This window comes from Thermobia domestica, chromosome 16, assembly GCF_964235325.1.
Source record: "Thermobia domestica chromosome 16, izTheDome1.hap1.1, whole genome shotgun sequence".
NCBI lineage: Eukaryota > Metazoa > Arthropoda > Insecta > Zygentoma > Lepismatidae > Thermobia > Thermobia domestica.
In genome coordinates this window covers 91493036-91512507 of record NC_137469.1, presented here as the reverse complement: position 1 = coordinate 91512507, position 19472 = coordinate 91493036, and the positions used below count along the sequence as shown (strand labels likewise).

The 19472-nt window shown below is 34.4% G+C and overlaps 1 long non-coding RNA gene across 1 annotated transcript in view; it reads left to right on the top strand.

Moving 5' to 3' along the window:
- LOC145672784 (uncharacterized) overlaps window positions 1–17432 on the top strand; it is a 302733-nt gene extending 285301 nt beyond the window's left edge. Inside the window, exon 2 of the long non-coding RNA XR_014128653.1 lies at window positions 17164–17432. This is a non-coding gene — a long non-coding RNA (uncharacterized LOC145672784). The remainder of the gene's footprint in view (window positions 1–17163) is intronic.
- Window positions 17433–19472: the final 2040 nt, after the last annotated feature.

Here is a 19472-nt window from a genome sequence, read left to right as displayed (position 1 = left end):
TGTTGTCAAAGGCATTGAATGTCAGATTTGTAATTAAATGCTTTACTTGAGCAGTGAACACAATGAAATGGCAGAAGCTAATTAATTCCATAATAATTACGAACTGAGAATAACATTCAATAGTGGTTCGATAAATTGCTATGTGAGGTAACGTACTGAGCGACTTCAAAGCAAATTCGTAAATACAATGTTAGATCTAATATTATGAAAGATCAAACTTGAGAAGTGCAATTAATAACGAAACAAATCCACTCTCTTTGTCTCCATTTTCCTTTGTATTTCAAATAATTATGCTTGTGTACTGAAATTGTCATAACCATACATAAGGATGGTTGGTGTTCTAAATTTATACACAATAGACAGTAAACACAAAAGAGCAGATCTTGGTTCATAAAAGAAATCTTCAACATGCGCTATATAGACTTCAAAGGGCTGGCGGCTTTTAGTTTGTACAATATCTGGCAAGCACATAGGATCCATGGAAGTTATAATAAGTATGGAGACTATCTGAAAAACAAAGTAGATTCTCAATTGCGCCACAATACTGAGTTAACAACAGGAACATTGCGTTCTCATCGGGATTCGAACCACTAATTACTCATACCCAAGATACACTTCGTATCGTGCAGTCATTGCATCTGCTGTAGTTGTTAAGATTCACTTTTTTTTTTTTTTTTGTAAGGCTGATAATCGTTGCACGTAACCTCGTAGAAAGGTTGAAACTAGAAGAAAACAATAATAAATAACAACATTAAATGTAGACAATTTTTATTTCAATGTAATCTGGTACTTCTGTGACAACCTGTATTTAGAAAAAAAGAAGAAAAACAAAAAACTGTATTCCTCGTAGCTTAACTTCTTACTGACACGTAGCTATTCGTAGAAAAAGTTAAACTAGACAAAATTTGTGGATGCGACGAACAAGGGCGCACATGTTGTGGTTTCCAAGGGAGGGCAAGTATAAGCGACATTTCAAATATAGTTTCAAATTTTGTTGTAACTAATGTAAAAATTCTATTGGATTTTCGATATTCCGAAGTATAATTTCCTCTTAGGGGCGAGCGCCCCACCTTGCCCCCCTGATGGGCGCCCTTGACGACGAACAATCACTAATTTTAACCTTTTTAGTTCTTCGTTAAGAAAAGATTTCCATAAAGCGAAGACAGAAATAATAATAATAAAAATAATGAGATAACGTATAGTTGCCCTTTAAAATAAGGGATAGTGTAGTTATGCCGATTGTGGCGAAATTTGTTATTTTTAATATGCGAACAATTCTTGAAACCTGGCTCTTTTCCTGGTAGTAAACCTTTACTATATAGATACGATAAATGGATAGAGATTTTCCTGTGGCGCGGTGGAAAAAGTAGGGCGACAGGGGAGTCCTTACAAGTACTTAATCACGGAAATGTTGAGAGTTCCTTGTTGATACGTCTGCAATCTTACAAACTTCCACGTTATTGTGTATTTCACATTTCTGTCGCAATTTGCAGTTACTTCTTGCCTTATTAGATAATTCAGAACTATAGAGCAACAAGGGTGGGACACAGGATGCTAAATAAAAGGGACATTACTAAATTAAGTCCAAGTAGTCAATTAACCAACTAATTAGGATTAGGAATTAGATTTCTGGGATTTCGGCAGCTTTGGCCATGTTAGCCGGTCACGTGCCTGGTGGACAAGCACACTACGCGCCGAATTGAGCAGGAAGAAAGAAATAGGGAAGAAAGGAAACGATCTGGGACCTTTTATGTTAGATAGTATACATCCAGGAAAACCTCATTCTGGATGGCTGACCTGAACAAGCTTTTACACTTGTTCGACGAAGTTTCCTCACCGGAAATCGAACCCGTGATCACTCCCAGCAGACGTAATGACTCTGTTAACGAAGACGGCGGAAATTATCGATCTAGCTATCGATTGCAAAACAACAATTCGTATTATCGTGCGGAGTAACGGACGGATGGTCTTATAAGTCCTACTGCGTAACAATTAAATTGTAAGGAAAGGAAAATTTTATGGAAATAAGAGGCACATGAAAAAAAAAAAACAGTATACTTTTAACATGGAACTGCAAACACTGACAAAAACTGTGCCTTCGCGAAAGTATGTTCTACTATTCTGTGCCGACAACGGAGATCAGCGTGGAGTTACGTATCAGCGAGTAGCAGTAAGGTGAAATGACTTCCGTCATTGAAAATTCCGCCAAATGTGAGACGATGTCTATGATACGATTTCTGAACGCAAAAGTACTGAATGCAGCCGACATTACAGAAGAAGTATACTGCCAGTGTCTAATCGTGCCGTTTAAAACCAGCAAAGAAGAACGTTGCAGTCTACAAATTTTCTAATTCATGAGAATACCCGCCGACACATAGATGTCCGTGTGTTGAGACAATTTCAAAATTCCGAGAGCAAGATTTTAATCACTCATCATACAGTCCCGATTTCCCCCCTTAGTTATCTTATTGATTGTTTGTTTTGTATCTTCATCTGAAAAGTGGTCTGCTTCGCAACATTTTAACGGTAGCGAAGTTCTCAAGAAATCAATTCTCGACCGACTGAAGTCTCAGGTAGCAAATTTCTACACAGAGGATATACGAAAGCTTTTGCCACCCTACCATGCTTTAAGGTGAATGTGTAGAAAATAGCCAAGGTACGAGGTACTTGTATAGAATCAACAACATTTTCCTCTGTTATTTTATTTTCTTCTTTGCAATAACCAACCCACATTTTCTCTTAACATGTGCCTCGTAAATAGTAAGGAACGTGTACTGAAGAGTTTTTAAATGTAGATTTTTACATATTAAATTGGATGTTTAGAAGTTAATTAACAAAAATATATCCCCATTTATAAACATAATAGTGCACAACGTTGTCTAGAGAGCTAAATTTACTACAAATATCTAACCATTTTTAAATGTACGTATTCCATTTCATAAACAAAGAACACACACAGAGTCTTATTAAAGTCGATTCAAATTTATAAAATTATTCCAGCAACGTCAAAACTTATGCCTTTCTCTTCATTCTACGTTCAGTTCTACTTCTCTTCTTCACCAGAGGGCTTTTATAGACAGGAATACATTCAGGCATTGTAATGTAGCAGACTTTTTAAAATTAGAAACTTGAAACCTCAAAAATCCCAGTTCAATTACTGATGAAGTTGAAATCAATTTGATGTTATAAAGAGATCCTTTTTCACGAAATTAAAAAAAAAAAGTCTTTATTAGTCAGAAACATAAAACATAATATAAGCTTTATTTCTCCCACAGCAGAATGTGTTCCACAGCCAGAGAGATAAGAAGAAAAGTCAATTAACGAAAATTAATTTCATTTATAAATAGCGTTTGTTTTTAGTAGATGAGTTTTTCTAACTTCGTAATACCTTTACTTTACTATTTCTAACTTCGTAATTATCTTACATTAACACTTACAGTAATATAAATTTAAAGAACCCATTAAAGAAAGTAATTGTGAGATTTATAACAGAATACCAGGGTATTTCCAAAAATTTAGGACTTGACACTGAAATAATTGCATTACTAGTAGTAAAGCAATCATGACATATAGTGCCATATATAAAGAAGAAATAATGCATCAGTATCAACTGTCGACATGCGTCAATTCGTCATTTTTGAATCAGTTACTCTGCATTGAGCTCACATACTGCATGACAATGACGCACTCCACACAGAAATTGTTGCAAAAGCTGCAGTATTAAATCTGCACCATAAGGTGGATGATGAATCTCTTCGAAGCTATAATCTTTCATTACTCTTGGCAACAACAGTTGTGTGGACTGAAGCATTATCAAGACTTATGTGAGCTCAATGCACAAGATTGATTCAAATGGCGAACTGAAGCAGACGGACAGTTGAAACCGATACATCATTTCTTCTGTAGCTGGCACTATATGCCATGAGCGGCTTTTCACCAATGATACCATAGTTCAAGGTCCGACAGGAACTTTTGAAAATACCCTCGTATATGAGTATAAGCTAGATACTGTAAGTTCACACCTTTTCTCCATTATATAATAAGTTCTTATCTTAATTTGGTTCTTATCTTTTTAAACACTACAGAGTCCACATTCTTCTTTAAATGCAGCATCGTGACCAAGTGCTTATTTTTCGCGTTCTTTATTTATATGTATGGTCCTGAGTTTGATCTCCGGTACGCATACTATAGTCTCTAATACAAACTAAATCAGTAGTTCGCATTCTTGTATAACTATTTAGTAGATTTCTATCCCAGGCTGACTGATTTTGTGATGAAAACATTGTCTCCGTGTGTTTTCTTGAGGTCCTCCCGTTTCCCCAATAATGCTTTTCATCTATTATTTCATAATTATTCACTTTTAATTATCATCAGTCTCCTTTAGTTTATGGGGAATAAACAAATATGAAGTATTACACCAAATGTTTCATTATTTTTATTATTTCAGACAAGCAGAATGCTTTAGCTTATTACATTAATATTTCTATAAAATTTTATGAGTTGATTTTTTTTTAAGAGTATGATATATCAGAACTTCTTTATATGAGTATATTTACCTTGTCAGTCTGTGGCCGTCCGTCAGCCCGGGAAACAAGCCGGTTTCCTAGCATAAATCATATTAGTAACTTATAACTTAAATATTGTGCAAATAATCGCATTATGTAAAGTACATGATGTAAATAAAATTATAATTAAACATCTTGAGGTAAATTAGGGTTCTTTTACTTCTATATATAAAAAAAATAATAAAACCAACCTCTCATGCTCTAATACGACAGCGTGGGATACGGTTTCTGAGAACATCTGCCATACCTAACTCTAGTTATTTAATTAACCAATTTTATTAATCACTATGAGAGTAACTATGGATATCATCTTTCCTTGATAGACTTCCCGCGGTTCCATTGAGCTTAGCAGGTTAGTATAATACTCAAAATACTAATCTGTGCGTGGAATACAAGCTAAGCATGAAACCGTCTCAAATATTCGTTTATCCCAAGATATAACTTATTCAATTTGAGGTAAGATGCTATATTTAAGTCTAAGTTTGGTAAAATTTAGCTTGTAAAGAAGTTTAGTATCCCACATACCAAACCAAACTCATTCACGTAAATGTTCGTTTTGCTACATAATTGTAATAGCTCCTTAATTGGCTTACTATCCGAGTATCATTTGAATTCAAGCATTCTACCACAGACACTAAAGATACGCAATAACCGTTCAATAACCTCGCAGTTGCTTCAGATTGTAACGCATTATATGATTAAGTCTACAAATAAAAGTCCGCTGTGGAAGGTAGAATCATGGTATCATTTTCCTTACCTTCAAGATTTCTTGGTAAACTTCTTTTAAAACACTGAACCCGGAATCTTGTATATTAGACATTGTCCAGATACATACTTTTCTTTGGCTTAGCTTCTTTTGGGCGATGATAGTATGATTTTCCGCCAGTTCGTGAGTGGTTTATCTTTCGGATTTTCGCTTAGTATATATTCTTTTTATGTCTTCCTTCCGTATAATTTTCTTTTTGTTTGTTTAGTCACGAATTTCTTTCTTTTTCTTCCATTTCATTAAAATCAATTTCTGCTTTTCTCTTACCATGCTGCAGTCTGTTTGCTTTCGCTTTATCTTTTGTTTAATTCTTTTGGTCTTCCTGTAAAGATTAACTCTGTGTCGACGAAATCCCTAGAAATGTACAACGAATAAATTTCATTCTTCGTTTAGTATATATATATATATATATATATATATATATATATATATATATATATATATATATATATATATATATATATATATATATATATATATATATATGTGTGTGTGTGTGTGTGTGTATTCTCTGAAGTTAAGCAGCATTAATGTTGCCAAAGACCACGTAGACCACATCACAGCAATGTTGCCAATTCAAATGAAATTTTAGTTTTTTTTAAAAAAAAAAAACATCTGCTCAAAAGAGAAGTTCCAAAGAGATTATACAGTAATAACTTTAGCAACAACAAATTGCACATTATATCTAAGTTGATCAGACGTCCTAATTTAGATCATTTGGGCGAGTGAGCTTTGCAGTTCCTTAGAATATCCATATGATGCTTAATTATCCTAACTTGCACGTACTGAGAGAATATATGATGCCTTCTGGGTAGTACAGGCAAACTCAACAAAAACTTGCTTCCTGAAAAAAACACTCTGAAGTCAAAATAATCGACCACATATTTTAAAACTGTATTTTCTAAGGGAAATGGTAACGACTTTCACAAACTATACATATATAGACACAAGAACTGATTGCCACTGAGTTTGGTGTTACTATTTGAACACCTCAAATGTAATTTCTGAGCGTTCACTTGCACATAGCTTTTCAGGAGCTCCCTCTTGTCACCAAACTGTCTCTCATGCTCATAAAAAAATCCAGATTAAAATTTAAACAGTTATAATTGACTTAAGATGATGTCGAGTATCGAAACTTTCTAGTTTTGGATATTACAGTGTATTCGAATAGATAATGATTACTCCTCGGGAATCCCGATTCGATTTCCTGTATATGCTCATATGATTCAGACTCTTTATGCAATCTTACTGCAAAGAATTAAGTTAAATTTAAAAAATAACCAATCAAAGAGATAACAGGTTTTCAAAAAGATAAAAGAAGTGTTGATTTTACAAATGCGACATTCAGATACGTAGAAAACAGTGTACCAACTATCCTGCGATTGACCAAGTTCCTTAACAGCATTGTTAGGTTTTGCTATATCATGATCTGTCGCCACGCCCAAAATATCGTCATGCAAATGGTTTTAGCGTGACAATGAAATTTGTAAAATTAAAGATTGCGCTTCTATGTGTTAAAAGAATTTTTAAAAACTCCTTACCTCCTTCAGGTTAAATTTATGAATGTTCAATATAATATGATCCACTTCTTCAATTTTGGTTATGTACTGATGTTAATTATAAAAAAATAAAAAGGATGGTGATCTACAAGGTATTATTTTTATAAGTCAGTTTACAAAATTAGTATTTTACCTATATGTATTTAGTAGTTCTCCATTCCTCAGATGATTTTTTACTCTGTATTAGGATTGAAATTTTAAAAATTCAGTATGTTACAAACCGCTCCCAATTGATTATTACGTATTATACAGAAAACATATCGTGATCTACAAACCAGTTTTTATGTGAAACTGAGATTTATGAAGTCATCCAAAACCGCTGTTCGTTTCCCAGTAGTTCGTTGAATTCGTAAAAGTGAATTCAAATTAGTAATCTGTATATCATAGGCTCCTTATGCTAAATTTCATGCCTTTGCGAGTACGTCTAACTTTTAAAAAAATATTCTTAATGGTAAATTTCATTCTTCTTTCATACTCGCACTTTTGTGGAGGATCTTCCATAAATTCAAAATTGTAAAAATGTGCCTCCAGTAATGTCACATTATCATAAGTTATTTATAATATAATTTTTGTATCCTGACGCTTGTTTAAACTTTTTATATCTAAAAATGTTTATTTTTATGTTATTATAGGAAGTTAAACAAAAATCTTGTTCATCTGGTATAGATATGGAATATCGAAATCCTTTCATATTTGTATCTTGAGCAAAGTATAATTCTTTCCCATACTTATATGAATGATTTTTGAAACATACAATTTTAAAACTTATTTAATTTTCTCTTCATTATTTATTCTACAAAGTTGTGACGCAAAATTTCCGTGAGTTCACATCCTGTTTCTAGGAAATTGCCAACAGTTATACTAAGTAATTGCCCAATTTTATCCATGCAAAAATTACTGACCAGTCTGGAATCTTCATAAAAGCGCTCAAATAGGATGCGCAGTGAGTATTCTTGCCAACACAACATTTCTGCGATAACCATAACGGATATTTACATTATTGTTGTCCGTTCGATGTTTACTGATGTTGTTGTGAGAATAATTACGATTTTGTATACGTAATGATCACTCATCGGATATTCCATGAATATTATTGCGAGAACAACTATGGCTATTTGTTTAATCCGTAATAATCCGTGGGATTTAAAGGGCACATAAATAAATCTGGATAGTTGAATTGAGTTTAGCATCCCTTTCAGCATCAATGCTATATAAGACGTGGACCTAAAGCTTAACGTTGGATCCAAAACCATTTGAGTTTCCACTAGAAATGGAATCCAGATCTCCCGCGCCAAAGACACGTACGCTAACTATATAACCACGAAAGATCTCTACGCGTATAAATAAGGATAGTAGAGGTTAATCTTAACACTGTAACCGCAATGAGGCATCAACGTTATGCCTCACTGTTATTATAAATTTCTGCCGCGTGGCACTTCTGGATGCCTCACACTTTTTTGTTTTCGAAGATTATACACACACAGTACGCAGAATCGGTTCAAATAAAATGAGAAAATTTAAAATTACGTTTTGGCCCCAAGAATATATATAGGTTTTGCTTATACATTGTGGCAGTTAAAGGGCAACATAAGTGTGCTAGACTTTATCTATATTAAAGTGCTCGCAATATATTTGTGATACAAACATGTCGTGGAAAAAATAGGGATGCCTTTGCTTCCTCTGTGGATGCAACAATACTGTTGTTTAAGAATTTTATAAACAAAAATAACAATATTTTCCCAGTACATTTTTAGTTTAATTACAAGTAGCTTGTGCATCACCGTTATCAGGTACCAAACGTGAACAAAAATGAAATGAAATATTTCAATTTAACGTCTCACAATTATGCTATTTAAGCTAAAGGAGATGATGATTAAGACAAATGTATGATAATGGAAGAATTGGTGGAATGAAGAAGAAAACGGGACTACCCTGAGAAAACCCACGGACACGATGTTGTCCACCACAAACTTACTTGTACGAGGATCAAACTAGGAACCGCACACACCAGAGATAAGCGCTGTACCTGTACGCCGCCTGCCCCCGCAAACATGAATAGATACAATATGATACGTAGAATATACTGTATATTTTTTTGTATCTATAGTAATACATAAGAAAATAAACAATTTATCCCGGCAGAATAAAAAAAAACATTAATTATTACAGGCAACAAATGACAAATTCCTTTTCTCGATTTTCTCGTAAACTATTTATCAGATTTTACTCTCATCTATGTCATCTTATACAGCTTATTGTGATCCATGTCCTTCATATAACATATCTCATCTTTATAAACAAAAATTAAAAGTTTATAGCTAATCATAATTTTTGCCTACATCTCATTAACTATACCGTATACTATCGCTTAATTAGTTTTCATATTGTGTATAATTCTGTGTGAATTACATCTTAATACGAATTGGTGGTGTGGTTATTGCATACCAGCAGTTTTCAACTTACAAATATATATATATATATATATATATATATATATATATAGTTTTTCTTTATTTCCTCTAGAACTACGCATGAGAATTTACTTGCACATTCACCCGCATTTTGTTCAGCTGAATTAGGTCTATCAATTAATGTAAGTCGCATCTTTGGGCAATCCAGTTTTGGATCTAGCCCAGGGAGCCGAAGGGCCTAGCCCCCCTCCCAAGTTTTTTTAAGTGACAAAATAATTGAAGCTATTATGTATATATTTTGAAAGGTTTATATAGTAATTTTTTATTCTTTGTTGGAAAATTTTTGAATCTAGATATTCCTACCAATAGTTATTGTTAACCACTGGCGCAAATCCGGGGTGGGTGGGTGAAGGGGCATGCCCCCTCCAATCTTGGAACTGGGGGACTGTCCCCCCAATAATCCGATTTGAAATGTGTTTTTTTGGGGAGAAATGTGATGATTTGTGTCCGAACGTCACAAAGGAAAGTGAGATGAAATTGATGTCCTACCCAAAATAAGTCTCAAATCTGCCCGCCTCCCAATATTAAAGACAACTCTTCTCCCCTTATCCTTCACAGCATCGTTTTTCAACTTCATAAACATTTTGAATATCGCTTAAAAAAAAAGTAAAAAAGAAATTATGGGAACGATCTTCCCCGTCCCCCTCCCCCCAATGTTGAAGACAGATTTGCGCCGCTTCTGTTAACGAAGTGCGTAAACGGATTTCTAATTAAAATGATTTGTGTAAACTCATGATATAACTATTAAGGCCTGGGTTCTGCCTGCCTTTCCCCAGAATTTTACCTTCTGGGTTCGCCACTGAGACAATCCTTTTCGCTAAACGCTAATTGTGATTCTAACGTTACAGAATTATGTAAATTAATGAACTTTTTTTTTTTTTTTTGAGAGATGATAAATTCAAGGTTTATTGTTTCTAGTGAAGTAATTAAACAGAGGAAAATTAATGAAAAATGATCTTTAATAAATTTTTAAAGAATGTGTAGTAACACCAAAGTTTTAATTAATTTTTTCTTGTTGAAATAAAATAAAAGTATAGAAGGCAATTTTTCACATCCGTAAAAGTGAAAGTGTGTTCCGAGATATTTGCAACAGTGATTCTTAGAGGGGAGGAAATGTTTATCCACAGAAGGAGGAAACATAAACCGTGGTTCATGAGAATGTTGACTTTTGCTGCCATGTAAGCGGTCGTTAGCCACGTGCGGATGACGATCCACAGAAGGAGAAACCCTCAGCGCCACGAAACGGGTTGGTGCGTTTTTCACTTCGCACATAACATACGAATCAATTACGTTCCGAACGATATAATAGCAAGCTAGATGTTAAGGGAAGAATGACAGATGCTGCCGAGATAAATGTTGTAGAGCGTTTCGTTTTATGCTGAGAGAAAAGCAATGACGCAAGAACAATAGGTCACGTGTTATCATCATCGTGATGTGTAGTATGCCACTAGTTGCCCGTCTTTGCAGTTCTTCGAAACAGCGAACTGCCATGATCGAGGCGTTAAGACAATAGGTTACCATTACAAGATATATCTATAGTTTGTGAGTTCCAATCTTGGCCAAGGCATGTGGCCTTTCACTATTAATTTTATCAGCAGGGTTAGAATTTTTAAGTGCAATTTTCATGGCAAAAAGGGAGGTAAAAGGTGCTAAAAATAAGCCAAAAAAGGGAACAAAGAGGTGCTCTTTCTCTTTATAGTCCATAACTCATGATGTATTAAGAAACTGAAAGTTTAAAAAAGTAAAAACATTCATATTTGTAAAGCAATAGTGTAAATTAAAAACCTGTTTACATTCTGACTCTATCCATAATATTGCTTTATTACAACTAATAAACGTAAGAACTACATTGTTTTAATAAGAGTACAGTTGAAGTGTAAGATAAAATTTTCATGCTACATCAATTAACTTTCCTATTAAACAAGTATAGTTTTATTGTACAAATGTATGTTGAGTTAGGAAGTTTGGGGATTGCGTCCGGACCTGGTGGATCCCCCTCACGGGAGTGCCCCTGGTGATCCTGCAATCCCTTGAGGGCGAAATAATATGTTAGGAAATGATCTATACTTTGAAAATTGACTATATGATGCAGCGCCGTAACTTAGACTTTTTCTGGAGGGCAAGCATTAATACGCGTATTAGGGCCCCCTAGAAAAAGTTATTTTCCTAATTCTTGGGCCCCCTCTTTCTATCTTTCTGTTACTCTTTATGGGCCCTCCCGCACGGCAAGGTCTGCGAGGCCGTTAGTTACGCCCCTGGGTCCGTTCCATACATGACAAATTAATTAAGGGAACAATGTGACAAATCTCAAAGCCATACTAATAAATATTATTTCTAGGGCACCTAATAGTGGACATTTTTTTTTACTGAAATGGGCCCATGACTCATTTTTGTTTTATTTACCTTTTGTGTGCTGTTTTGTTTGTGTAATGTAGTGAACCTCTTTGATGCTTCATTCATAACTTCATGTTCGTATCGTACATGTAGTAAGAAAATTCCGTCTTAAAGTGGACCTTCCTCGAGCGGCGAGGAGCCTCCCTGTGGGGAAGGGGCAGTTGCTCCTCCTGCCCTTCCCCCCACAAGTTGCGGCCCTGATATGATGGATTTTGCACTTGTGAATGATACCGGTCGTAATCCAGAGCTCACGTTAATATATTCTTCGTATTCTTCATAACCTTATTTTGCACAAGGACGAAAAAATCAAAGTCGATCTAATCATCTTCTTCAGCCCAAAAAATAAAATCTTAGAACATAAAACTAATGAAAACAGTAAATAAGTAAAATATTCTTGAAAATAGTTCAACCATAGTTACAACAGTAAATTGAGATGTGTTAAATAAATTCAAGATATACACATATAATGGCTTTATTGTAAGATGTATGGGACAGACTGTAGTGGCCAAATAGTTAATCATCCTGCCGTTTGTGTGGGGTGGCAGGATTTAATATCCGGATTTTGATCCCAATTTAATCAGCATACTCATATTTCACGTAGCGTCAGTTCTGAATATGGAAATTAGCCTGAGAACAAACAAATCCATAAGTTACATGCAACACAAACATGTACAGGGTGCAAAGTTGAGAAGATTCTTAGGAAAAATACTGAGTAGAAGGTAGTAGGAGAATAATTATAAAGCATTATATATCTGATCGAAATGGCTAATAGCATTTCTGCCAGGATTAGATTGCCACAGGGTACGAACTCTTGCAGCATTGAAATACCGTGTTCATAGACTCAGTGCAGTTGTTCTCCTGTTATTTTCATACCCCACAGCACTTTCCGACAGTTGCTAATCGATTCAGTACCTGGGAATAAAACTGAACAAGATTCTATTTCACTACTGACATAAATTACATACAGACATATACATTTTTTCTATAAAAATCCACAATAATTTGAGGAAATTCTTAATATATTTTTAACTCTTCTTTATACGAGTCATTAATTTTTCTTTCCTAGTAAAAATTCATATGTAATGATTCGTTTCATAAAACATAATTAAACAGGATATCAAATTTTAAAAAATGTTTTTAATTATTTGATGTCATTCTTCGATTAATTGGGATAAAACACGACCAGTTTCTGGGCGGTAACATAGTATATTTATTTGAAATTCTTATATATCTGTTTTAAGCCTCCAAGTCAAAAAAAAATAGGTTCATTTAACGACTTTTCTCGTAGTCCAGGTGCTTCTTTCAAGTGGTCCTTATCCAGTAACTGGTTACAAATTTGGTCAAGTACTTTTTCAGAAGCTTTGTTGGTTAGTTATTACTCCGTTCTTTTCTGACTCTGTTTTTCACGTTCTTTCACCTCACTTGACCCTTCTTCCTAGTCTGTATATTTGAAGGATTTTCGGTTTAGCAAATTGTGTTTTTTTTTTCTTAAAGAACTGAAAGAATATCGAAGAATTTGATTTGTGGTAGACACTGACAACACTATATTATTAACACTAAAGAATACTTACCGGAATGGATTAAATATGCAAGGCATTGATGATTGTTTTAAAGAAAGCTCAAAGCGGAATATATATATATATATATATATATATATATATATTAAGGTTCCACGTGTTTCTGTGTTTCTACACCGCGTGCTAGAGGTGGACACTTCTCACAAGATAATCACATAGAAGACGTCGTCCATCACCATCAACAATTGACAAGTGATGAAGATTCAAGCTGTCAGCAACATTTCTGCATAAAAGGAGACAGAACACAACAGAAGACATCAATCTCTTCCAGTTAATCAAACCTCCAACTCTCTAAGACGCCTGGTCATTGAGAGACACCTATCCTATACTCTCTAAGACGCCTGGTCATTGAGATACGCCTATCCTATACTCTCTAAGACGCCTGGTCATTGAGAGATACTTGTCCTATACTCTCTGAGACGCCTGATCATTGAGAGATACCTGTCCTATACTTCCTAAGACGCCTGGTCATTGAGAGATACTTATCCTATACTCTCTAATACGCCTGGTCATTGAGAGATAACTGTCCTGTACTCTCTAATACGCCTGGTCATTGAGAGATACTTGTCCTGTATTCTCTGAGACGCCTGGTCATTGAGAGATACTTGTCCTATACTCTCTAAGACGCCTGGTCATTGAGAGATACCTGTCCTATACTATCTAAGACGCCTGTCCTATACTCTCTAAGAGGCATGGTCATTGAGAGCTCCTTAACCCGCTCTCTAAGACGCCTGGTCATTGAGAGATACCTATCCTATACTCTCTAAGACCTGGTCGTTGAGAGCTCCTTAACCCCCTCTCTAAGACACCTGGTCATTGAGAGGTAAGGATTATCTACAGATTCTACAGATATACAGATTTGGGAGGTGATGCAATGGCAACATGTGGTAATGGTTTCTTTAGAAGAGAAGTTATTGAGGGAAAGTTGGGATTATTTTAAGATTTTTAAAAGGGAATTGGACGGCAACACTGATTCTCAAATTTTCCTCAATAACTTCCTCTCCAAAAACAATAGCGATAGATGTTGCTTACCGTTGGAAAGGTTTTCAAATGCATTGTCTTACCTCTATAGAATAACTACAGGTTGAGCAATAAGCCAACTCAAGGTCAAAAGTGGTTCACAATTTGTAGCACTCAAATCGTTGAGAATATGCCCCATGATTATACAAAATTATTTGCTTAGAATCGTCCATACTGATTCCCAAAGTTTTGTCACTTATTCCCGGGACACCCTGTATATAAATATGTGGACCATTTATCTTGATACACCCTTGTAACTTTTAAAGTAATAGATATAAAAGGGTATAATTTCGTACTATGCAAATAAGAGGAGGCATTGTGTCAAATACTCCGCGATACAACCAAATCAACAGTGCTGCAACCCAAAGTAAAGTTATATAAAGAAATATAAAATCAGTATTTGCATTTCTTATAAAAATACATGAAGCAAACTTTGTGAACGTAAATTTTGATCTATAAGAAAGTACATGATGTGATGATTGAGTAGCTATGTCATAAATATAGTGTATAATGTACTTGTTTAAGATGTACTAAAATGAATAAAGGACAAATTGTTCTTAAAATAACGAGACTTATTACTTTTCCGCTAAATTTAAGTGGAAACCAACTAGACAGTACTGTATGATTAACTGAAATTCAGTAACCTATGTAAACGTTAAATATTAGTGTACCAATTTTTAATAAGATCTGCTAGGGTTTTTAAAAATTTTCTTTGAGTTATACTTTCTAATGAGGATGGTAGTGAAAAATTCCTTGCATATACTGCATAGTAGTACGCTTAGATGAACCTGATACGACTTTCATTGCGATACATATCTGTGTGAAATCTAGATACAATGGCATAGTCGAGAAGGCGGAATATACAGACATGAAAATAACCTTCTCTTTATCTATAACAAAAAATAAGTGGAATGGTACTTGATATGATATGATAGTATGCATGTGGTAAGTTGGCGGTAATGTTTATGAAATATTGCACTGTCCCAACTGTAAACACCAAAGACTGTCGTGTTCATATAACGTGTAGTGATGACGTACTTTAATACCAAATTGTATAGTAAATAACAGTGAGTTTATACAAAATTAGAGTTCAGCGGTGACCTCGTTAGTGACAACATCTTTTGGAGTGTTGTGGGGAAAAGGAAGTGATTAAAATAAAAAGTGTTCATCTTACATTTAACATCCACATCCACATATACTCATAAACACATATACTTTCATCCACAACTATTCTTTTCATCTATATTTCATTTATTTTCACTTTTTTAAACTTTTACACCCTGATCAACTGGGTAGCTGGCCCTCTTCGTCCCGCTGGACCTCCTCCCCGATTTTGACTTTGATACTTCTCTACTATGACAATTTTATACTTCTCCCGATTTTGGCATGCTACACACTTATTTCACGATTATACTGAATTTAATTTTTTTAACTTATTTCAATTTTTAACAATACAAATCAGGCAATTCGACTCTCAAGTCTGCCAATAATTGCAAATGGTGGCGGACGCCATTTGTAAATTTTTTGTACAATTCTATATAAATAATTCATTTCTACACAAATAATTCACTATTTGTACATTTGTAGCACATAAAACCTTAGTTGTTGGTGCATCAAATAATTAAACACCATTAATGGCGATGAAAACGAGACAAGAGTTTATACAAAATTAAGTAACAGCTCGCATCTTATAAAACAACAATATTATGTAATTTTTGGATTGTCTCGTGAACTGTGTATATTATATAGATATATTGAATTCATTACTAATACGGTAGCTCAAAGCGAATTTCTTAGAACAAGTATGGATGAAACAGAATAAAATATCCGCATATTTTGCACATTCCAGAACGAGAAGTTTTGAAATACATTGATTGGCCACTGTCTTCTCCGGTCACGTGCTTCTTTTATCAGGTTGATCGGCCTTCCTCTTCCGAAATCAAATGGTTTATTTACCAAGTTTTAAAATAGGTTGATTGGGGATTATCTTCTGAAGTCACATGTTTTCTTTATCACGTTTCCAAGTAGGTTAATTGGTCGCTACCTTCTACGCACATAGAATCACGTGATTCCTTTATCGAGTTTTCAAATAGGTTGATTAGCTGCTTTCTTCTGAAATCAATATTTCCTTTGTCAAGTTTACAAATGGATTGATTAACTGCTATCCATTGAAGTCACATGTTTCCTTTATCAAATTTTGGAGTAGATTCATTAGTTGCTGTCTTCTGAAGTTACGTGCTTCTTTTATTAAGTTTGCATTAAGTTGATCGGCCACTGTCTCCTGAACTTATGTGCTTTCTTTATCAAGTTTCCAAGTACATTAATTGGCTGCTGTCTTCTAAAGTCTTGTGTGTTCTTATCAAGTTTTGAAGTACGTTCATTGACCGCTATTATCTGAAGTCATACGTTTCCTTTATCAAGTTTCCATGTAGGTTGATTGATTTATGTCTTCTGAATTCACGTGTTTCCTTTACTGTGATCACGTTGAAGCCCTTATCTTATTACAGGACATTATTTTGTGGGAAATTATCAAGGTACGAATATCTTTGCATTATTACACCATAAAGGAAATTCTGTTACAGAACTCTCTATCACAATAGAAACAGTTAATTCCTGTTACGAAGAACATGAAGACATTCATTTGAGTACTTATAACAGCACACATAGAGCCATTGGACTCCAGAGTTTGGTGACTTCTCACCCACCCTCTACTTCCGATAATTACAGTAAAACTTTTTTTTTATCATTTCCTTCTAATATGTAGAATACGCAAGCATATTGTAACTTAATTATGTTTTATTTTCTTTTCAGGTATGTAAAAAAGTGTAATTTGGAGAGAGTGCAGGATTCTTTGCTATGTGAGTATAATTTTCCATATCTAGCCCATGTCCTATTAGTGTAAACGAGAATTAGTTAAAAAGCAAATAGGAAAAAGACTTGGGTAGGTCACGAAGAAATCAGATGATAATGTAAAATGCGATTGTAGGGAAGTGACTAGTAGCGACTGTTGAGAGAAATCACACTAAAATTAAATTTTTATTGCTACGAGCTCAGGTAAGAAAGATCCATACAGTTTCAGAAAGTTGTACCCAAGAATTAGTACATTGACTAACATTTCTTTCCTTCATTTCTAGCGAACGCGTAGTTTTCTACGGATGAGAACTTACAAGAAACCGTATAATTCTGTTCAACGTGATGTTATCTTTCGTATGATATCTGTCTTGTTTTCAGGACAATATTATAGTTAAACCAAAAGACTAAAATTTAAGATGGACTCGAGCGGTTCCGGGTTTGATTTCCGGTGGGAACACTCGGTCGAAAAAGCGTATTGTTTTTTCAGGTCAGCCACCAGGAATGAGATTTTTCTGGCTTTTTTTCTGAACTTATGTTCTGCGGAGCTGATTTACTTTACCTATATAAGATTATCAACGGCAAAATTGACGATTCGGAATTCTTACTATGGCAGATTAACTTTCGTGTTTCTTGGAGATGAACTTGCTCTCTCAATTTGCTAACTTATGAGAAACCTAGGCTATCAATTGTAAAACACACTTTCTTTTATAGACTAGCGCACGATTAGAATACATTGTCAGCAGAATGTGACGTTTTTATCTGTGAGAGAAACTTTAGAACTCAATTGATGAGAATTTTGTATATTGAAAGTTGAATCCTTTTTCTGTATTTTATTCTTTTTTGTGTTTATGTTGCACATTTTCAGCTAATTGGCCTAGTGCTGTATGAAACTTTGTCAATAATAAATAAATAAATAAATAAATAAATAAAAATTTTAGGAATGATCCAAAAAATGGATCAAAAGATTGCGATCTTGGCCAGTAATTATTTTTTGGATCAGGGGCCACAAAATTTTTGAACGGCCCCTAAATGGAGTGTTTGTATTTATTTTACGGAATAAACATATCATACTGAGTTAAATGATAGTTTATGTTTGACTACACTATATGCATTCTCCAAGTATAAAGGCATACAAGAAAATTTTTGATTGAAATATATTGGAGCTTTTGATCCAGTAATGTAGAATGATTTGAAGTTTTAAGTCCGGAATATGACACCAACACCAACATCGTGGAATATTTTGAATATCTGGCGTATAAAACTTCTTTTGTTTTTCTCTTATAAAGAATATATGTAGTCAGAAAAAATGAAGGATGTATTGTTTGCTATCGTTAATTACACGTGCCTATCATTCCTGTTCATTATTAATCTGGCAATGGGTTCGAACGCAGAATTTTATTAATATAAAGAAGAGGAAGGGATAAAAGAAGTAAACAACCCGAAATACTCCAGGTTATAGAAAAAGTAAAGTTTATTTGAAGCACAGAAAGTTTATTCATGCTCTTTTTTTCTTTGGCGTATTTTTGAAGCATAGACTAGAATGAATTCTAGATTTCCTTTTTAAACACGTAGACTTCACTATTGCTGCATATATTATGAAAGTTTTGGCACAACAAAGGTAGAAAATGCAATAAAAGAAACGCTTAAGGGAAGTTTGAAGTTTCATAGCAAATAAGTTGACATTTCAAGATATTTGTTAAATCAATAAAAAGTTGTGCGAAGGAAGGCGAATTATTATGTACAGGCGTACATTAAAGTCTGTGTATGTATTCGCTACTTTTGTCCACCTTGGAATCAGTCTTCTTCCCCCCCTGCCCTGGAATCGGTCTTTTGACCCTCTCTCATGGAAAAAGTCCTGCGGGAGTCCCTGAGTCAGGGTAATTAAGGGGTTTAGTTTACCAAGGAAACTCCTTTGCATATTAACTTTGTTGGATCAAAAGATTCAATATATGTCAATCAAAAATTTTCTTGTACGCATTATATCTGGAGAACTTGATATGGTGTAGCCAAACCGAAACTATCAACTATCACTTAACGATGTACTTATTTCGTTATAAAAAAAACCCCTCGATATAGAGGCCGTTTAAAACTTTTGTGGACCCCGATACGAGATCCAATGTATTTCAATCAAACATTTTCTTGCATGTCTTATACCCAAGCCCATATTTAGGTAAGCGCTATTCTGTGCTCGAGCACAGGGCGGCAGAATTTAGGGGACGGTAAAATTTGGAATTCCTTTTAAGATTCACAATAAAGTTATATTTAAA